At 42.7% G+C, this 21704-nt stretch overlaps 1 protein-coding gene across 1 annotated transcript in view; it reads left to right on the forward strand.

Moving 5' to 3' along the window:
* MXRA8 (matrix remodeling associated 8) overlaps window positions 1–21704 on the forward strand; it is a 574547-nt gene that overhangs the window by 252926 nt on the left and 299917 nt on the right. The gene's annotated exons all lie outside the window — the stretch shown is intronic.

The following is a 21704-nucleotide window of genomic DNA, read 5'->3' on the forward strand; positions in this document are numbered from 1 at the left end:
TGTAACTTAACATAACGAAATTGGCACTCTTTTTATTTGTTTATACATGTCTCCCTCAACAAATATAAAATTATTGTCCAAAACAATCCTTATACATTCCACAAAAATAATCTCAATAGCTCCAGTCAATCTGGACTTCGTGAAATAATAATCTTCCTTCATCTTGAGAAATAAAACTAAAAAGCCCCACATCATCCTCTGTTACAAAACCTACATTTTTGTGGCAAAGGTCATTTTTCAACCTATTCAAAAAGCCCCATGAATCTTTATGTGTATGATTTTCCTCAGGGAGGATAGTTTTGAAGGATCTATTTCAATACTCTACAAATAAATATGTTTTCAAGGGATCTATGTCAGAAGATCAAAGTTTCAGATACTTGAACTTCATATGGTTGAGACCATATGACTGACTTTCCAAAAAGTCGAACAATACAAAACAACAAAAATCTATGTTTTTACATTTCCCTGCATATTATATATACCAACTCTGAGATCACACTAAAGTGGAGGAAAGGGTAAATGACCCAATGTCCACAGTACCTCGATCTCCATACAAAAGCTTCAACATTTTGGAAAGTCTATCATACGGTCTCAACCATACGAAGTTCGACTTTCTGAAACTTTGATCCTCTAAAGATTATCCTTTTTAAGTGTTGAGCAGCTACATTAAGTCTAAAGGGGGGTTAAAAATATCTTTCTATATCTTTGGAATCCCAAAGAATTGTTCATATAATGGTATTCGATTTTTACAAAGTCATATATTTGTAAAGTAAGTACCCCTGCCCTTGCAATAAGCAAGTTTCCAAGTAAAAACTTGTTTTTTGTAAAAGCACATTCACAACTCCGGGCAGTCCAGAGATATCAAACTCCTCTCCCATTGTATGAAAGTAGTGGAAAGGGTGATGAATGAATGCACAGGGTAGAGGGAACTAAGATGAAAAATATGCAGTTAGGATTCAGATCAGGATGCAGGACAACCGGCCCGATATTTGCAATGAGACAGATAGCGGAAGAGAAGCTAGAAATGAGAAAAGAATCCCTTTGGAAATTCCTAGACTTAGAGAAAGCATATGACAAGTTCCCAATAGAGTTAATCTCGGCAGTCCTGCAATCGTTTGAAGTCCCAGAAATATTGGTGGAATTAGTGTAGGCTGTATAGTAGCACTCAATGACTCGAGTACTAAAAGTGTTTGGACTCACAGTGGGTTTCCCAGTTGGAGTGAGTGTGCATAGTGGTGATGGACAACATCAGCAAACAGGTCAGAGGGGACAAATTATTAAAGCTGCTACATGCAAATGATATGGCATTACAGGCAGACTCTGAGCAAGAACTTCATTAGAGGCTAGGGGAACGGAATGCAAAACTGAAGACTCACAGGATGAAACTGTGTAGGCACATTTCTCATGTTTTTTTAATTCATGTTTTAACTTACCATTGCATTCAAATCTGTTGATCTGGTGTTTCCTCTATTTTTAACTGTCTTCAAGGGGCTAACCTAGCTGTTTTCATATAACAATACTTGGAATGAAGGCTCATTTCATGTGCTTTCCCTGTCAACCTTAAGTGTATCTTTCTAATGATTTAATTATGTAAACTAAGTTTAACCATACAGTTAGAATGACCATCAGAAAGATACAAAGATTCGAAGATGTTGATATATAGAAGAATGAGGTTGTCTTGTTTTTAATCATAACATCAAAGCCGGCTGTTCTGCAGAAGTTCGAAGCAAAAGCAACCCATAACAAAAAGTCACATGTTGTTGACTCAGCCGGTGAGCTTCAGTGCTTGAGCAGGTCAGTGGAAATGATGAATGCCTCCAGATGTGATTATTATATCATTGTAGTCAATCTTAAAGCAGTTCCTACATATCCAGATGTTTGGCACGGTAGCAGTGTTATGGGAAAGGATGATAAATGAAAAACAGTCAGATGCAAAATTAAATCTGTTAGTTGAGAGTGTAGTGCTTGTTTTTATTTTATTCCCAGACACTTGGCCAAACAGATCAGCCTTATGTAGAAGCATTTTTCATAGCTGGGTAAAAAAATCATATTCATATTCGTAAGCTAAAATTGAAAGTTTTTCCATAGTATTTAATAGTGTTATACGCTGTCAGAGAAGAATTTCACTAACATAACAAAAAGCAGTAAGATTACAGCTAACCATGTAAAAGTCTGCCTGTTTCAAGAAAATTTCAGTCACTATATATCTTAACCTCTTTGCCTTAAGATTGCCCCTTTAAAACCTAGAGATACATTAACCATTTAAGGTGAAATCATAAGGTATTAGTTATAATTAGCTTTCTTTAGCTATGTTAAGAATCTAAGTGGCAACTCGCAGATATGCACTGAACTAGTGCAAAATAGCACAAAATATACAGAACCTACTGATATTGCCAACATCCTGGCAGATAGATTCAGTGCAAACTTCACCCCCCTCTCACCTCCAAAAGGGCCCACAACAATACCGGAAAAGTGTAGTGTCCCAGAAATCACAGATGCACAGGTGAAAACAGCCCTTTCAGAAGCCAAAAACACAACGTCAATGGGACCAGATGGTGTCCCAGGCTGCATCTTGCACGAACTACAAAACAAACTAATCCCCCACCTAAACACGCTGTTCAACCTCAGCCTCTCCACAGGCTACGTGCCCATAGAATGGCGCACAGCAATGGTTATTCCTCTCCACAAAGGAGGGGCCACAACTGACCCTGGTAACTATCGCCTCATAAGCCTGACTACCCTGGTCTGGAGGTCTATGGAGCTCATCATCATGGAACTCATTAATAAAGACATTGGGAACCACCAAACACTTGACCCAACCCAGTTCAGCTTTGTTAAGGGCAGATCATGCCTACTAAACCTGGTTGACTTCTTCGAGACAGTCACCAAGGCCATAGATGAGAGAAAGGTGGTTCACACAGCCTACCTTGACCTTGCCAAGGCTTTTGACATCATTCCTCACTTGGGTAATACAGAAAAGCTCACCAGCCTGAACATAAACCCCTATGTCACGAGATGGGTTGCCAACTGGCTTACAGACAGAACTCACACGGTAAGAATAGTGGGCTCCAGGTCCGACTCTAAACCAGTCACAAGTGGTGTCCCGCAAGGCAGGAGGACTATGGCTAACCAATTTCGCCAATGACTGCAAACTGTGAGCCATAATTGACTCTCCAGCTGACACGGACATCCTCCAAAAGGGCCTTACTGATACGGATACCTGGTGTCAAAGTCATGGCCTCAAGCTAAATGCCAAAAAATGCATAGTCATCCCGTTTGGGAAAAACAAAACACCCATGAATTACCACATAGGTGGCAGCCCCCTTAATACAGAAGAGGTAATAAGAGATCTGGGGACCCAGATAGATAGTAATCTCTCCTTTGACAATCCTTCCATGTGGCCCATCTAATTATTAAAGGGTTCGCATTTAGAAATAAAGAGGGTATAGTGCCCCTCTACTCATCACTCATCATAGAATACAATGCCCCATTTAAGATGTACCTCACAAGACACTTCCAACAGCTCCACAAAAGTACCTCACCAAGAGGATTACTGGTCTCAAACATATGTTCTATGCAGCCCGACTGAAAAAACTCTGGCTGTACTCAGTGGCATATCGCTTACTCAGAGGTGATCTCTGCTTGACTTACAAAGCCATGTCCAACTCAGAAGTGATGGACATGCTCCACCTAACGAAATCCAAGTCACTGCGAGCCATGCGCTCTAGTGAGCTAAACCTCGCCACAACAATAAGTAGAACATGGTGGAGGGATAGATTCCTGTCACAGAGACTCCCCATGCTTTGGAACAAAATTCCAAATTACATCAGGCAGAGCCCCTCACTAACACTCTTCAAGAGAAACCTTGACGAGTGGATGGGTAACAGAAAATACACCCCTGGGATTACTTCATTGGCTCTGCTTGACAGAGGATCAGTTAATTAATCAATGGGGCAGCGAAAGCCGACACACACTGGCTAGGCTTATAAATGCCCTCGGGCAGATAGCCTAGTACCTACCTATGAACTTATGAACTTATAAAAAATAAATTTGGCAGTCTGTGCAGGGGGTTAAGGTTGTGAGCTGTAGTTCCTGTGGTTATGTGTTTGATTCCCTCAGCCCTCATTTACCTACTGTGTGACCTTTAACAAATCACTTAATCAGATGTTACTTACAGGTTACTCTTGAAACAGGACTGTGTCAAATGCGCCTACCCGGTTAACAAATGAGTGTTATTACTGGGTGTATATCACAACATCGAACGCACCAAATATCGAATGACATAACATCGAACAGGATTCATCGAACCTCGGAACATTGAATTGGGGGAAAAAAAAACAAACATGCGGAGTGCAGATTACAAACAAACTGCTCCATGCACGGGGGGGGCAAGACCCCCTGCACCCCCCACACCCCCTGCCACTTAAATGTACCACTTCAGAGATTGCAGTTAAGTGCGCTACAGTGTGAAAACAGAAGATTTCCGATTCCTACACTGTAGCACAATCTCAGAGTTGGTATATTTAAGTAGCGCGGGGTGGGGAGTGCAGGGGGACTTGCCCCCCTGCCTATACCCTTACTGTTACCTGTCACCATTGGTAACTGCCATTGACATGGATTCAATGTTTTCATGCTTCGATGATTCCCGTTCGATGTTATGTCATTCGATATTTGGAGCATCCGATGTTCCGATATAAACCCTTATTATTAAAGTCTGGCAATAACTAATCTTAACTGGCAAAATCACTGGCTCAGCAGGTAGCTTGTTCATCTGTGATGCACTCTTGAAATGCCATCTCTGGGATTTGCTCACCTGTGATGCACTCTTGAAATGCCATCTCTGGGATTTGCTCACCTGTGATGCACTCTTGAAATGCCATCTCTGGGATTTGCTCACCTGTGATGCACTCTTGAAATGGCATCTCTGGGATTTGCTCGCCTGTGATGCACTCTTGAAATGCCATCTCTGGGATTTGCTCGCCTCTGATGCACTCTTGAAATGGCATCTCTGGGATTTGCTCACCTGTGATGCACTCTTGAAATACCATCTCTGGGATTTGCTCAGCTGTGATGCACTCTTGAAATGCCATCTCTGGGATTTTCTTACCTGTGATGTACTCTTGAAATGCCATCTCTGGGATGAGATGTTAAGGCAAGATTCAGCTGCAGGAGTTAGTGGCAGCCTAATCTGAGGCAAAGGCTAGACAATGCATATGGGAAAAAAGAATAGTGGAATTTCCCTAGTGTCTTGACAAAATTACATGTCAGTTTGAAAACCAGCTTGGGCCTCATCTGAAAAATAGTACTGTACATGCCCAGGATGGATAATCAGATGCACAAAAGTTGAATACTTTAAATAGACATCAATTCAGCATTTTGTTAAAATATTTTTCCAATAAATTAGCCAGCTGTGTTGTTTACAAGGATAAAATCTGGGCCAGAATTTGAGTAATAGTTTAGGTGTTATAGAAGCTGGCATGGAAGAGATGAGAGACCAATATCTGGTCTAATAGGGAGGAGTGCAATGACCACGATTACATACGAAATGCATTCAACTACAAACAGGGAACAGTATGCATGGAAAGTTGCATGTGTACCTTGCTGTAAGCAAGGCACAGCTATGGCATGGGAGAGCTGGGTTGTAGAAATAAAAGATCCATAACCCTGCAAGAATAATGGTTCCAGGGAAAAATTAGGCTTGTAGACTGCCACCCCAGATTGAAACAAATCCGATAATTCAGCTGGGAGGGAGTCCTGATACTTGTGAGTGTGGCTGGGGAAAGATGTGTAGTTTATTTTTTTCTACTTTATGAACGTTGAGCTTTCTCATCCAAGATGGGACAAATTAAGCTAAAATAGTAATAATAATAATAATAATAATAATAATAATAATAATAATAACACTTATATTAATAATAATGTGTAAAATATAGCTTGGTTTAGGCTGACAATAAAAGGTGGTTCAAGAGAACGGGCTGGTGTCACATCCAAAATAAAAGGAGATTAAATTCGCCAGCTCGGGCCTTCTGAGTGCTGGGACAGATTTCTTCTTCCTGCAACCCTGAAATAGAATAAGTGGGTGATTAGTGAAAGTATGAGTGACTGAATGAACGACAGAAGGAATGTTCCTGAACAAATACATTATATTGTAAAGTATTATCATCATTTGTGGTGAGCAGAATCATTTACTTTCTAACCTTATGAACTGCCACTGCTCAGCTATAACAAATTCAAAGTTATATCAAACTGTTGTTAAGCACATTGTATTAAAGGTAATCAAATGCAGTTTTTTGCATTTTTTACTTTGATTAGGTAAAGTGCATAATATACAGTGTAAGCATATAGCAAGGTTGTGAAACAGAAGACATTGCAAGCACTAATCCTGGGAAGCCAATGTCTTTCTAACAGCTATTAGGTTAGTACTTTTTTTATGATGTATGATTCAACACAAAGCATTCTATAGCTATGTCAAGAATCTAGATGGCAACACCCAGATCTGCTCTGAGTTACAGCACAATGGCGGCACGAAAATTACAGAACCAACTGATATTGCCAACATCCTGGCAGATAGGTTCAGTGCTAACTTTACCCCCCTCTCACCCCCTAAAGGGCCCATATGTTTACAGGAAGAATGCAGAGTCCCTGTAATCACAACTATGCAGGTAAAAGCTGCACTCTCTAAAGTAAAAAAAACAGCATCCATGGGACCGGACAACATCCCATGCTGCATTTTACACGAACTTCAGAATGAACTGGCTCCCCACTTAAACACCATGTTCAATAATAGCCTCACATCAGGCTTTGTGCCCACTGAATGACGCACAGCAGCAGTTATCCAACTCCACAAAGGGGGAGCCACCACTGATCCCGGGAACTATCGACCTATTAGCCTGATGAGCCTGGTCTGCAAGGCCATGGAACGTATCATCATGGAACTCATAAACAAAGACATTGGTAACCTCCAAACTCTGGACCCCACCCAGTTCAGGTTTGTCAAAGGCAGATCATGCCTCCTGAACCTGATCGACTTCTTTGAGGCAGTCACCAAAGCCGTGGATGAGGGTAAGGTGGTTCACACAGCCTATCTTGACCTTGCCAAGGCTTTCGATACCATCCCCCATTCTGGAATTATAGCTAAACTTACTAAACTAAACTAGGTGTAAATCCCTACGTCACAAGATGGGTTGCCAACTGGCTCACTGACAGAACCCACACTGTAAAAGTTGCAGACTCCAAATCTGTCCTCAAAGCAGTGACAAGTGGAGTACCACAGGGTTCCATCCTGGGACCTCTCCTGTTTGGTATCTACTTCTCTGAAGTACAGACTAACACAGAAGGCCTCTGGCTAATGAAGTTCGCAGATGACTGCAGACTAGGAGCCATAGTCAAGTCCCCAAATGATGTGGACATCCTACAGAAGGGCCTCACTGAGACAGATGCCTGGTGTCAGAGCCATGGCCTCAAGCTCAATGCCAAAAAGTGCAGTGTCATCCCCTTTGGTAAAAACTCTGTACCCATGAACTATCACATAGGCAGCAATCTACTTAACATCGAATGCGTGATAAGAGACCTTGGGACCCAGGTGGACAGTAGTCTCTCCTTTGATAGCCACATCGCCACAGTAGTCAGGAAGTCCTTCTACATGGCACACCTCATCATAAAAAGGTTCTCATCTAGGAAAAAAGAGGTCATTGTTCGCCTCTACTCATCACTCATTAGACCCATTATAGAGTACAACGCCCCTTTTGGAATGTACCTCACAAGACATCTGCAGCAGCTGGAAAGGCCACAGAAGTACCTCACAAAGAGGATTACTGGCCTCAAACAAATGCCCTACACTGACCGCCTCAAAAAACTACAGCTTTACTCCGTAGCATATCGCCTACTCTGAGGTGATCTCTGCCTAACATAAAGCTATGTCAAACCCAGAGCTGTTGGACATGCTACACCTAAAGAAATCACAATCCCTCCGAGCTGCATGCTCTAGGGACCTAAACCTTGTCACCACAATAAACAGGACATGCTGGAGGGATAGATTCCTATCCCAGAGACTTCCTATACTCTGGAATAAGCTACCCATCTATGTCAAGCAAAGTTCTTCATTAGCACTCTTCAAAAAAAATCTTGATGAGTGGATGGGAAATAGGAAATATACCCCTGGAATCACTTCTGTGGCTCTGCTGGACAGTGGTACAGGAAAATAACTTTCTTGGGTGGTGTGTAAGCTATGGAACCTTGCTGGCTAGGCTTACATAGGTCCTTGGGCTGATAGCCTAGTACCTACCTATGAACCTATGAATCAAAATTGCTTAACAAAAATAGTACTTCTGTATGAAACAAGCTGTAGAAATAAAAAATATATATATTTTCTAACACCCCCCCCCCAAACACGCACATTCTGCATGCAGGAGAGACACCGTGACCTCCTACTTATTAACTAATGAGCATGACCAAAGAAGGACGTACAACCTTGATCAACCAATGCAATCCATGAAGTTTGGTTTGATGAAATGATATTTAATGAACCAGATTCCAGGGAATCAAACAAGTCACAGTGCTCTTTGTCTCTCTCCCAAGTGCAGTTTGAAGTTGAATAAAGCTCTCTAGGGCTGAAATCCTTTTCTTTTCCAGAGAGCATCATCACTTGCTTGACAGTAGCCTTTTGTTACCTGTGCATTGGTGTGGCCTATTCAGTGTACAGGGTATGGGCTTTTATTCCATTAGAACTCATCTAATAGTATCAGACTTTATATCACTTCATCCATGGAAATACACGTTTGTGTACAGAGATATTTTTTAGCTTGTTATTTCAGTACAACAGAGTTAATTAAATTTTTCAGAAAAAAAATGTTTAACACACTGGTTTATCGCTGCAAAATACTGCACAAGTTTGTAATAATGCATGCAGGGCAACAAGCCAAACTTTGGTAATTATGGACATAGTTAACCCTTCCTTGTATTGATTGGTAAAGCATAATTGAAAAGACTGTATGTTCTGAGACATTTGGTATAGAAAAAAGCTTCTGGTATATGAGAAAGGCATAGGTGCCAAATAAGGTTAAGACAAAAGACTAGAAGCCCAGAGCAGATGTATATACGACCCAACCAGAAAGACTCTTGGGAAGCACAGAAAATTGTGCACTAAGGCATTCGCCAAGCTCCTTCTATTAAAGCATCCTGGGAGTTTTGCTGATTCACTCTGCAAAAGTAATATGACAGCCCACTGTCTCATGAATAAGTAATGATGCAGGAAACAAGCTAGACTTCAATGGGTAAGGACATTCTCTCTCTCTGTTTTGCTGTCTTTAATACAGTTCATTCTTCCTCTCTTTCTTTCTTCCTCTCTTTCTTTCTTCCTTCCTTTCTTTCTTTCTTTCTTTCTTCCTCTCTTCCTCTCTTTCTTTCTTCCTCTCTTTCTTTCTTTCTTCCTCTCTTTCCTTCTTTCTTTCTTCCTCTCTTCCTTTCTTTCTTTCTTTCTTTCTTTCTGTTTTCTCTCTTTCTTCATCTTCTTCTCTCTCTGTCTTTCTCTCTTTCTTTCTTCCTTCCTTTCTTTTCTTTTTTTCTTTCTTCCTCTCTTTCCTTCTTTCTTTCTTCCTCTCTTTCTTTCTTCATTTCTTTCTTTCTTTCTTTCTTTCTTTCTTTCTTTCTTCTTTCTTTCTTTCTTTCTCTCTCTCTTTTTTCTTTCTCTTTCTTTCTTGCTTTCTTTCTTTCTTTCTTTTTTCCTCTCTTACTTTCTTTCTTTTTTCCTTCCTTTCTTTCTTTCTTCCTTCCTTCCTTCCTTCCTTTCTTTCTTTCTTTCTTTCCTCCTCTCTTTCTTCTTTTCTTTCTTCCTCTCTCCTCTCTTTCTTCCTCTCTTTCTTTCTTTCTTCCTCTCTTCCTCTCTTTCTTACTTCCTGTCTTTCTTTCTTTCTTTCTTCCTTTCTTTTTTTTTTTTCTTTCTTCCTCTCTTTCCTTCTTTCTTTCTTCATTTCTTTCTTTCTTTCTTTCTTTCTTCTTCTTTCTTTCTTTCTCTCTCTCTTTTTCTTTCTCTTTCTTTCTTGCTTTCTTTCTTTCTTTCTTTTTTCCTTTCTTCCTTCCTTTCTTTTTTCCTTCCTTCCTTCCTTTCTTTCTTCATTCCTTCCTTCCTTTCTTTCTTTCTTTCCTCCTCTCTTTCTTTCTTTCTTCCTCTCTTTCTTCCTCTCTTCCTCTCTTTCTTTCTTTCTTTCTTCCTCTCTTCCTTTCTTTCTTCATTCCTTCCTTCCTTCCTTTCTTTCTTTAATTCTTCCTCTCTTTCTTTATTCCCCTCTTCATTTCTTTCTTTCTCTCTTCCTTTCTTTCTTTCTTTCTTCTTCCTCTCTTCCTTCCTTTCTTTCTTTCTTTCTTCCTTCCTTTCATTCTTTCTTTCTTTCTTTCTTCCTTACTTTCTTTCTTTCTCTCTTTCTTTCTTTCTTTCTTTCTCTTTCTTTCTTTCTTTCTTTCTTCCTTCCTTTCTTTCCTTCTGCCTTCCTTCCTTTCTTTCTTTCTTTCTTTCTTTCTTTCTTTCTTCCTTTCTTTCTTTCTTTCTTTCTTTCTTTATTTATTCCTTCATTCCTTCTTCCTTCCTTTCTTTCTTTCTTCCTCTCTTTCTTTCTTCCTTTCTTTCTTTCTCTCTCTTTCTTTCTTTTTCTTTCTTTCTTTTCTTTCTTTCTTTATTTTATTGTGCTTGTTAACCAGGTATACAGGCTGGTCCTGTGATCCTTTTCAGCCATAAATTGGATTTATAAGCACAGCAAATTGCAACCCAGCCACTGGGGATGCACAAGCCAGTGCATTTCTTCGTGCCGGTCCCAGGCCCGGATAAATGGGAGGGTTGCGTCAGGAAGGGCATCCGGTGTAAAACTTAGCCAAAACATTTCATGCAGTCACCAAGAAAAATGTTTATACCGGATCGGTCGAGGCCCGGGTTAACAACGACCGCCACCAGTACTGTTAGCCTACAGTGTGCTGGTGGAAATTGGGCTACTGTTGGCCGAAGGAGGAGAAGAGGCGGAAGACATGGCCGAAGGCAGGAGGAGAGGAGAAAGGCTAGGACTGTGGTAGTGAGGTTCGGAACTTTGAATGTTGGCAGTATGACTGGTATAGGGAGAGAGCTAGCTGATATGATGGACAGAAGGAAGGTTGGTATATTGTGTGTGCAAGAGACCAGATGGAAGGGGAGTAAGGCTAGGTGTATCGGAGGTGGGTTTAAATTGTTTTATCATGGTGTGGATGGGAGGAGAAATGGGGTAGGAGTTATTCTGAAGGAACAGTATGCTAAGAGTGTTTTGGAGGTGAAAAGAGTGTCGGATAGAGTGATGTTTATGAAGCTGGAAATTGATGGTATAATGATGAATGTTGTTAGTGCGTATGCTCCACAGGTTGGGTGTGCAATGGATGAGAAAGAAATTTTGGAGTGAATTGGATGAAGCGGTGATGACTGTACCCAAGGGTGAGAGAGTGGTGATTGGAGCAGATTTCAATGGGCATGTTGGTGAAGGGAACAGAGGGGATGAGGATGTGATGGGTAGGTATGGTGTTAAACAAAGAAATGCAGAAGGTCAGATGGTAGTGGATTTTGCGAAAAGGATGGACATGGCTGTGGTGAATACGTATTTTAACAAGAGGGAGGAGCATAAGGTGACATGCAAGAATGGAGAAAGATGCACACAGGTGGATTATATCTTGTGTAGGAGGGCCAGTTTGAAGGAGATTGGAGACTGTAAAGTAGTGACCGGAGAAAGTGTCGTTAGGCAGCATAGGATAGTGGTTTGTAGGATGACGTTGGTTATCAAGAAGAGGAGGAGGAGTGTGAGGGCAGCACCAAGGATCAAGTGGTGGAAATTGAAAAAGGGTAATTGTGAGGTGGAGTTCAGGGATGAGTTAAGGCAGGCACTGGGTGGCAGTGAAGAGTTACCAAATAGCTGGGTAACTACAGCAGAGCTAGTAAGGGAGATGGCTAGAAAGGTGCTTGGTATCACATCTGGACAGAGGAAGGATGACAAGGAGACATGGTGGTGGAATGAGGAAGTACAGGAGAGTATACAGAGAAAGAGGTTGGCAAAGAAGAAGTGGGATTGTCAGAGAGATGAAGAAAGTAGACAGGAGTATAAGGAGATGAGGTGCATGGCAAAGAGAGAGGTGGCGAAGGCTAAGGATAAGGCATATGAAGTTACCTGTAACACATTGCACTTAAGTTACCTGGCACTTGCTCACTAAAGCAATTATATAAGTCAGCACTAAAAATTAAAAGCACTACACCCTCACTCCCCACTGGCCCTGGTTTTCAATTATTAAGGAATTCCCAATATTATTCTAGCATGTCCAAAGGTCAGTTGTCAATCTCCTCTCCGGTCCAGCTGGTGAATCTGGGAATCTTGAGGCAATGTTACAATTGCCTCATGTACACAGACAACCCTCTCCTCCTCCCAACAAATTCCAACACATGTGAGAGATGCAACCATATAGCCAAACTGGAGGCTAAGCTCTCTCAACTCAGTACTGGCATAACCAGTCAGGAGGAGAAGGAAACCACACTCACTACAATTCCAGTCTCATATAGACCTACCACGACAGCAAACCAAACACATAATCACACAAAAACATACTCGGAGGCTCTAAATAAAGATCTGCCGAAGCAGCAGAGACCTCCAAAGCAGACACCCAAGCAGCCGCTACCCCAAAACAAAACACGTGCAACACATATCTCACAAAGCCAGTGTGCCAAACAGTCACAGCCCTTAAGACTAAACAACACACCTGATACACTTGTAATAGGTGACTCTATCATCAGGCACACTGACGTCTCGCTCACCAGGCTGAACAAGGAGAGGGTCACGGTGAGCAGCCTGTCGGGCGCTAGGATCCGCCACATAACACAAGCACTCAGGTCACTCCAAGGCAAGTACAAATATGACTCAGTCATTGTCCATGCTGGTGTGAATGACCTGAGACGTACCTCCCTGGACTACATGAAAAGAGACACAAAGGAGCTCTCTGAGCATGTAGCCCAGGCCGGTATGACCCTGACCTTGAGTAGCATCTTACCCTCACCAAGAATGATGCCACAATATGAAGACAAGATGATCAATTTCAACAATTGGCTTAAGTACTGGTGTCATTCAAAGGGGATCCAATGCCTGTCAGCTTGGGATGATATGCTCGACAAGCCACGATGCTTCGCTAGGGACGGCTTGCACCTGTCACCCCTGGGCTTTCGGATATTGGCAAAGGCTCTTGCTACCCCCATAGTGCCTTTTTAGGCAAGGCTCAAAAGACAAACCCACCTCCATAGGTATCACAAGGGATAAGAAACTAAGAGTAATGCTACTCAACGCCAGAAGTCTAAACCTCAAGATGCACGCACTCAAAACTCTCCTTAGCATGGAGAACATCGATATCTGTGCAGTAACAGAAACCTGGTTCAGGGCTCCGAGAGCACCCCAGCACTACCAGGTTATACCTCATACCATGCTTTTCGGCCCCAAAACTTGGACCGAACCACAAAAGGAGGGGGAGTATCGATATTCATCAAAGATACCCACACCTCCAGGTTGGTGGCAAAGCACGAAGCATCAGAGACTATCCATGTGCAACTAACAGTGGGTAAAACTGCCTTCCAGTTTATAGCCTGCTACAGACCACCCTCCCAAACCCAGGAACCCCACTCGGCCTTCCAGAGAACACTGGAAAATATGAAGGTCTTTCCAAACACCATTATATTGGGCGACTTCAACTACCCAAACATAGACTGGGAGCATTACTCTAGCTCCAACACCCTAGCCCAAAGGTTCCTAGAATTTATAAACTCAAATGCTATGGAACAACTTGTTACCACTCCCACAAGAGGGGAAAACATACTGGACCTGATCATCACCAACATGGGGACTCTATGCTCCAGACCAGAAGTGTATCCCTCACTGGTAAGATCAGACCATAAACTAATCTCACTGGATATTCACATCCCGACCCCACCCCCTGCCCAGAAAACCACAGTGAAAAACTTCTCTAAAGCAAATTTCACACTCCTCAAAACTGAGGTGGAATCTTTCAAAGCCCCCGGGCCTGTGGAAAATATGGCCCAGACTGCAGAATCCTTTATAAACGCATTCTATGAACACCTTCAGGAATGCATGGATCATGCGATCCCAAATAAAACCAAGACCCAATCCTCCAAAGGCAGACGTCCTGTCTGGTGGACTCCAGCCATAAACAAACTATACAATAGAAGGAGGAAGCTACTAAATGATAGAGCAAAATCCCAAAAAGGGAAGGCATCACTGATCAGTATTAACAAAAAACTACGGGCACACATAAAATTGTCTAAGGCCAGCTTCGAGAGAAAAATTGCACAGGACACTAAGGATAATCACAAGGCTTTCTTTAGTTATGTTAGGAACCTGGTTGGTAATTACCAGATATGCTCAGAATTAGTCCAAAATGACAAAAAATACACCGAACCCACAGACATTGCCAACATCCTAGCTGACAAGTTCAGCGCAAACTTCTCCCCCCCCTCCCCACCAAAAGGGCAAATATCTATCCCAGCAGAGTGCTGCCCCCCTGACATCTCAGATGCTCAGGTAAGAGCCGCCGTCTCCAAAGCAAAAAACACAGCATCAATGGGACCAGATGGTGTCCCGGGCTGCGTCCTACATGAACTCCAAGAAGAGCTAAACCCAAACATAAAACTACTGTTCAGTCTCAGCCTTACTACAGGATATGTGCCCAAAGAGTAGCGTACAGCAACAGTGGTCCCTCTCCATAAAGGTGGTGCCTCAACGGATCCTGGAAACTATCGCCCCATAAGCCTGACTAGCTTGGTCTGCAAAGCTATGGAAAGGATTATCATGGACCTCATAAATAAAGATATTGGGGACCTACAAACACTGGATCCTACCCAGTTTGGCTTTGTTAAGGGCAGATCCTGCCTCTTAAACCTGGTTGATTTCTTTGAAACAGTCACCAAGGCCATTGACGAGGGGAAGGTGGTCCACACAGCCTACCTGGACCTCGCAAAAGCCTTCGATACAATACCCCACTCGGGCATTATAGATAAACTCACCAGCTTAAATATAAACCCCTATGTCACTAGATGGATTGCAGACTGGCTCAAGGACAGAACCCACATGGTTAGAATTGCTGGAGCCATGTCAGACTCCAAACCAGTTACAAGTGGTGTCCCACAAGGCTCAGTCCTGGGACCTCTCTTGTTCGGTATATATTTCTCGGAGGTACAGGCCAACATGGAAGGACTGTGGCTGACCAAGTTCGCAGATGACTGCAAACTGGGTGCCATAATCGACTCTCCAGTCGACACAAGCATCCTCCAAAAGGGCCTCATAGAAACAGACAACTGGTGCCAGAGCCATGGCCTCAAGCTAAATGCCAAAAGTGTATAGTCATCCCTTTGGCAAAAACAAAGTGCCCACAAATTACCACATAGGTGGTAATCCATTAAGTACAGAAGAAGTAATTAGGGACCTGGGGACCCAAGTTGATAGCAATCTCTCATTTGACAACCACGTGGCCAAAGTGGTTAGAAAAACATTTTATATAGCCCACTTAGTCATGAAGGGATTCACATCTAGATCAGGGGACGTCATCGTGCCTCTTTACTCATCCCTCATCAGGCCCATAATTGAGTACAATGCCCCTTTTTGGATGTACCTTACCAGACACCTGCAGCAACTGGAAAGACCCCAAAAGTACCTCACCAAGAGGATCAAAGGGCTCAAACAGATGCCATATGCTGCCCGGTTAAAGAAACTCCAGCTCTATTCAGTGGCATACCGCCTGTTCAGAGGCGATCTGTGCCTGACGTATAAAGCCATGTCCAACCCGGAATTAATGGACATGCTGCACCTCAGAAAATCCAAATCCCATCGAGCTACGAGAGACTTGAACCTCAGCACTGAAATAAATAGGACATGCTGGAGGGACAGATTCATAACCCAGAGGCTCCCTTCACTCTGGAATAAAATCCCAGTCCAGGTTAGGCAGAGTCCCTCACTGACTCTCTTCAAGAGGAATCTTGATGAGTGGATGGGAGATCATAGGTTTATCCCGGGTATCACTTCTGTGTCACTGTTAGACAGAGGCACAGTATACTAACCTCGAAAAAGGGCATAGCAAAATAAATTTAAAATGGGTGGCGAAAGCCAAACACATTCTGGCTAGGCTTATAAATGCCCTAGGGCAGATAGCCTAGTATGAACCTATGAACCTATGAACCTATGAAGAGTTGTATGAAAGGTTGGACACTAAGGGGGGAGAAAAGGACCTGTGCCGATTGGCTAGACAGAGAGACCAATCTAGGAAAGATGTGCAGCAGGTAAAGGTGATAAAGGATAATGAGGGAAACATACTCACAAGCGAGGAGAGTGTGTTGAGGAGATGGAAAGAGTACTTTGAGGGGTTGATGAATGAAGAGAATGAGAGGGAGAGAAGGTTGGATGATGTAGGGATAGTAAATCATGAAGTACAATGAATTAGCAAGGAGGAAGTAAGGATAGCTATGAAGAGAATGAAGACTGGAAAGTCTGTTGGCCCAGATGACATACCTGTGGAAGCATGGAGGTGTTTAGGTGAAATGGCAGTGGAGTTTTTAACCAGATTGTTTAATGAAATCTTGGAAAGTGAGAGGATGCCTGAGGAATGGAGAAAAAGTGTTTTGGTACCGATTTTTTTAAAAATAAGGGTGATATGCAGAGCTGTAGTAACTACAGAGGGATAAAATTGATCAGTCACAGCATGAAGTTATGAGAAAGAGTAGTGGAAGCAAGGTTAAGGAGGGACGTGATGATTAGTGATCAGCAGTATGGTTTCATGCCAGAAAAGAGCAGTACAGATGCGATCTTTGCTCTGAGAGTGTTGATGGAGAAGTACAGAGAATGTCGGAAGGAGTTGCATTGTGTTTTTGTAGACTTAGAGAAAGCATATGACAGGGTGCCTAGAGAGGAGTTGTGGTATTGTATGAGGAAGTCAGGAGTGTCAGAAAAGTATGTAAGAGTGGTACAGGATATGTACGAGGGTAGTGTGACAGCAGTGAGGTCTGCTGTGGGAGTGATGGATGCATTTAAGGTGGAGGTGAGGTTACATCAAGGATCAGCTCTGAGCCCTTTCTTATTTGCAATGGTGATGGACAGGTTGACAGACGAGATCAGACAGGAGTCCCCGTGGACTATGATGTTTGCAGATGACATTGTGATCTGTAGTGAGAGTAGGGAACAGGTGGAGGAGACCCTGGAGAGATGGAGAGATGCTCTAGAGAGAAGAGGAATGAAGGTCAGCAGGACTAAGACAGAATATATGTGTGTGAATGAGAGGGAAGATAGAGGAATGGTGAGGATGCAAGGAGTAGAGGTGACAAAGGTGGATGAGTTTAAATACTTGGGATCAATAATTCAGAGTAATGGTGAGTGTGGAAGAGAGGTGAAGAAGAGAGTACAGGCAGGATGGAGTGGGTGGAGAAGAGTGTCAGGAGTGATTTGTGACAGACGAGTACCTGTAAGAGTGAAAGGGAAGGTCTACAAGAGGGTAGTGAGACCAGCTATGTTATATGAGTTGGAGACAGTGGCATTGACAAAAAGGCAGGAGTTTGAGCTGGATGTGGCAGAATTAAAGATGTTAAGATTTGCACTGGGTGTGACGAGGGTGGACAGGATTAGGAATAAGTATATTAGAGGGTCAGCCCAGGTTGGAAGGTTTGGAGACAAAGCCAGAGAGGCACAATTACATTGGTCTGGACATGTGCTGAGGAGGGATGCTGAGTATATTGGGAAAAAGATGCTAAGGATGAAGCTGCCAGGTAACAGGAAAAGAGGAAGGCCTAAGATAAGGTTTATGGATGTGGTGAGAGAGGACATGCAGGTGGTTGGTGTGGCAGAGCAAGATGCAGAGGACAGGAAGAAATGGAAACCGGTGATCTGCTGTGGTGACCCCTAATGGGAACAGCCAAAAGAAGATGATGAAGCACAGCAAATTGCAAAGTTAATATAATGTGTGACACAAAACAATGTTACAGTTTACATCATTACAGAGCAAATAGCAAAGTTGAACAAATACAGAACTGCAAGTTATGTTGGAATACAATGTCCAGCTTGCAGAGGTGATGCAATGCGGCTTTGTCTTAATGGCTCCCTTAAATGCATTCTAGGTAAAGAGAGCTAAGATTAAAGTATTAAAGGAGAAATGAGAGAGGCAGAGTGTCAGCAGTATTAAGTGAGTAAGACGAGGAGGAGGAGAAGCAGATATGCCTGTAAGTGCAGAGGAAGTATATATACACATTAATCTAGTCTGATTCCTAAATTAGATTAAAGACCTAAAGCAATGAGAAAAAGGTGACACAGGAAAACCAACTGGTCAAAAAACACAAAAAGCCCACTGTGTGATTCCTTAAACCGCTTGTATTAGAGGCAAAATGGGATATATGCAAATTACCCTTTAAGGACATCAGGTGTTTCAGCTAAATGACAATTCTAAATGTTCATGACTTTTTCTTTTAAGTCTATTTATGGACAAATTCAGACCAATAAAGCCAAACCTCACTAGCTGTGGAGATACATGTTTCTGCCTTATTATGGCATTATCAGCACAGCATAAGTGGAATAGTTGCACATGTTTGCAAGTTTTTGTCTTAGAAACAGGAGCATTTGTAGGATCATACAATCATAGGACATTACTAGGCTACTGACTCAGAGGTCATTTGAAGCCTATCCGTTTCAACCCAATGTAATACCATACAGGTACTAGTCATTATCCAAGACTGCATTTAGTGATGAGTGCCCATGTCCAAGATGATTGTGGTTTCGATCCGTGGTAAGAATTTATGGTTCCCCATCCACTCATACAACCACAATGACCAGCAAAATATGATGGTTAGCACTAAGGTTCCAAATCCTTTATTGGTTTTAAAACATGATCCAAACAAAATAACCAGACCGGTTTCGGCCTCACAGCCTTTATCAATGGTTAAGCAAAAATAAATTTCTTTTTGCTTAACCATTGATAAAGGCTGTGAAGCCGAAACCGGTCTGGTTATTTTGTTTGGATCATGCTTTAAAACCAATAAAGGATTTGGAACCTTAGTGCTAACCATCATATTTTGCTGGTCGTTGTGGTTGTATGCAGTTGGTTTTGACCGTGCACGCCGTCCTTGCGAGGCGTTTCAGTTGTATCTCCCCATCCACTCATCCAGGTTCCTCTGGAACAGTGTCATAGAGGTGCTCTGTTTCACATGAATTGGTAGCCTGTTCCAAAGATGCAGCAGTCGCTGGGAGATAAATCAGCATGTCCTATTTAAGTTGTAGGAGATATTTAGGTGTTCATAAAGTTTGGTTCAGAATGATTTACAATTGGCAAGTTGTCTAAATTCTGGGGGAGCTTGTTCCAAGTGGTAGGAACAATTTCACTGATGCTTCTGTCACCGAATGCAAGCTCAAACTGTGGGGAGATGTGCAGTAACTTGGCTTCTTAGGGAGTATTATGAGTGCCTCCCTTGTAGTTCAGCTCTTGGAGAAGGGCAATAGTATTCATGAAGGATTTTAAATGTCAGACATGACAGGAGGAGTGTGGATCTAGCTGGGATGGGAAAGTAGTTAAATCTCTGTAGACAGACACACTCACTGATATGTGCTATGAGGAGCCGGATTAAAAAGTCTGCAAATAGCATTGATAGTGGGTTGGATGAGATGGGTGTTCTGTTCTGGGCACACTGGATAGTATGTGCCTATGAACTATAAGGTATTCTTCAAAGCTCTGTCCATTGGAAAGTGTTGTTGTTATGGTTTGTGGGCTGCATATAGCAAAGCATGACTGAAATCTACATACTACAAGATAAAGAGGATCATGATGTACACACTACAAGATAAAGAGGACCATGATGTACACACTACAAGATAAAGAGGACAATTATGTACACACTACAAGATAAAGAGGACCATGATGTACACACTACAAGATAAAGAGGATCATGATGTACACACTACAAGATAAAGAGGATCATGATGTACACACTACAAGATAAAGAGGACCATGATGTACACACTACAAGATAAAGAGGACCATGATGTACACACTACAAGATAAAGAGGACCATGATGTACACACTACAAGATAAAGAGGATCATGATGTACACATTACAAGATAAAGAGGATCATGATGTACACACTACAAGATAAAGAGGACCATGATGTACACACTACAAGATAAAGAGGACCATGATGTACACACTACAAGATAAAGAGGACCATGATGTACACACTACAAGATAAAGAGGATCACGTGCTGCTCTTTTCCTTTAGATAATCCATACTTTCTGTGTTTGAAGTGGTGGAGAACATTACTGGTCTTTATAGTTGCTGGAAAAAGTTTATTTCCTTACTTCAGTGAAGCCAAGTCACAGTTTCCAGTGGTGGCTCATTGCATAAGGGCAGGGTGAGTCTCCTAAGCCTCGGCACAGAGCCAGGCTGTGGGACCCTTGCATATTTCCACAGTGCCAGGATGTGAGATCCTTGCATATTTTCACAGTGCCAGGCTGTGAGATCCTTGCATATTTCCACAGTGCCAGGCTGTGAGATCCTTGCATATTTCCACAGTGCCAGGCTGTGAGATCCTTGCATATTTCCACAGTGCCAGGCTGTGAGATCCTTGCATATTTTCACAGTGCCAGGCTGTGAGATCCTTGCATATTTCCACAGTGCCAGGCTGTGAGATCCTCGCATATTTCCACAGTGCCAGGCTGTGGGACCCTTGCATATTTCCACATTGCCAGACTGTGAGATCCCTGCATATTTCCACAGAGCCAGGCTGTGGGATCATTGCATATTTCCACAGAGCTAGGCTGTGGGATCCTACATATTTCCACATTGCCAAACTGTGATATCCTTTCATATTTCCACAGTGCCAGGCTGTGGTACCCTTGCATATTTCCACAGAGCTAGGCTGTGGGACCTTTGCTTTTTTCCACACTGCCAGGCTGTGAGACCCTTGCATATTTCCACAGTGCCAGGCTGTGGGACCCTTGCATATTTCCACAGTGTCAGGTTATTGGTCACCCTGCATATCTCCAATGTCAGGTATGAATGAAGGATTCCAGTCCTGAAGAATGTAAATAGATCTCATCAGCCTGTATAGTCTTTGCATGGCAGAGGAAGTCAGAAGGGGGAATATGTCTGGTCTGCAGTAGTCTAACAAAGCCGTAACAGTACAGCTGGAGACTTGCTACACATTTGCCCCAGGATTCTCATTGCATAAGGGCAGGTTGAGTCTCCTAAGCCTCTGCACAGAGCCAGGCTGTGGGACCCTTGCATATTTTCACAGTGCCAGGCTGTGAGATCCTTGCATATTTCCACAGTGCCAGGCTGTGAGATCCTTGCATATTTCCACAGTGCCAGGCTGTGAGATCCTTGCATATTTCCACAGTGCCAGGCTGTGAGATCCTTGCATATTTCCACAGCGCCAGGCTGTGGGACCCTTGCATATTTCCACATTGCCAGACTGTGAAACCCCTGCATATTTCCACAGAGCCAGGCTGTGGGACCCTTGCTTATTTCCACATTGCCAGACTGTGATATCCTTTCATATTTCCACAGAGCTAGGCTGTGGGATCCTTGCATATCTCCACAGAGCTAGGCTGTGGGACCTTTGCTTATTTCCACAGTGCTAGGCTGTGAGGCCCTTGCATATTTCCATAGTGCCAGGCTGTGGG

This window comes from Protopterus annectens, chromosome 2.part1 (genome assembly GCF_019279795.1).
Source record: "Protopterus annectens isolate FY-2018-M chromosome 2.part1, PAN1.0, whole genome shotgun sequence".
Taxonomy (NCBI): domain Eukaryota; kingdom Metazoa; phylum Chordata; order Ceratodontiformes; family Protopteridae; genus Protopterus; species Protopterus annectens.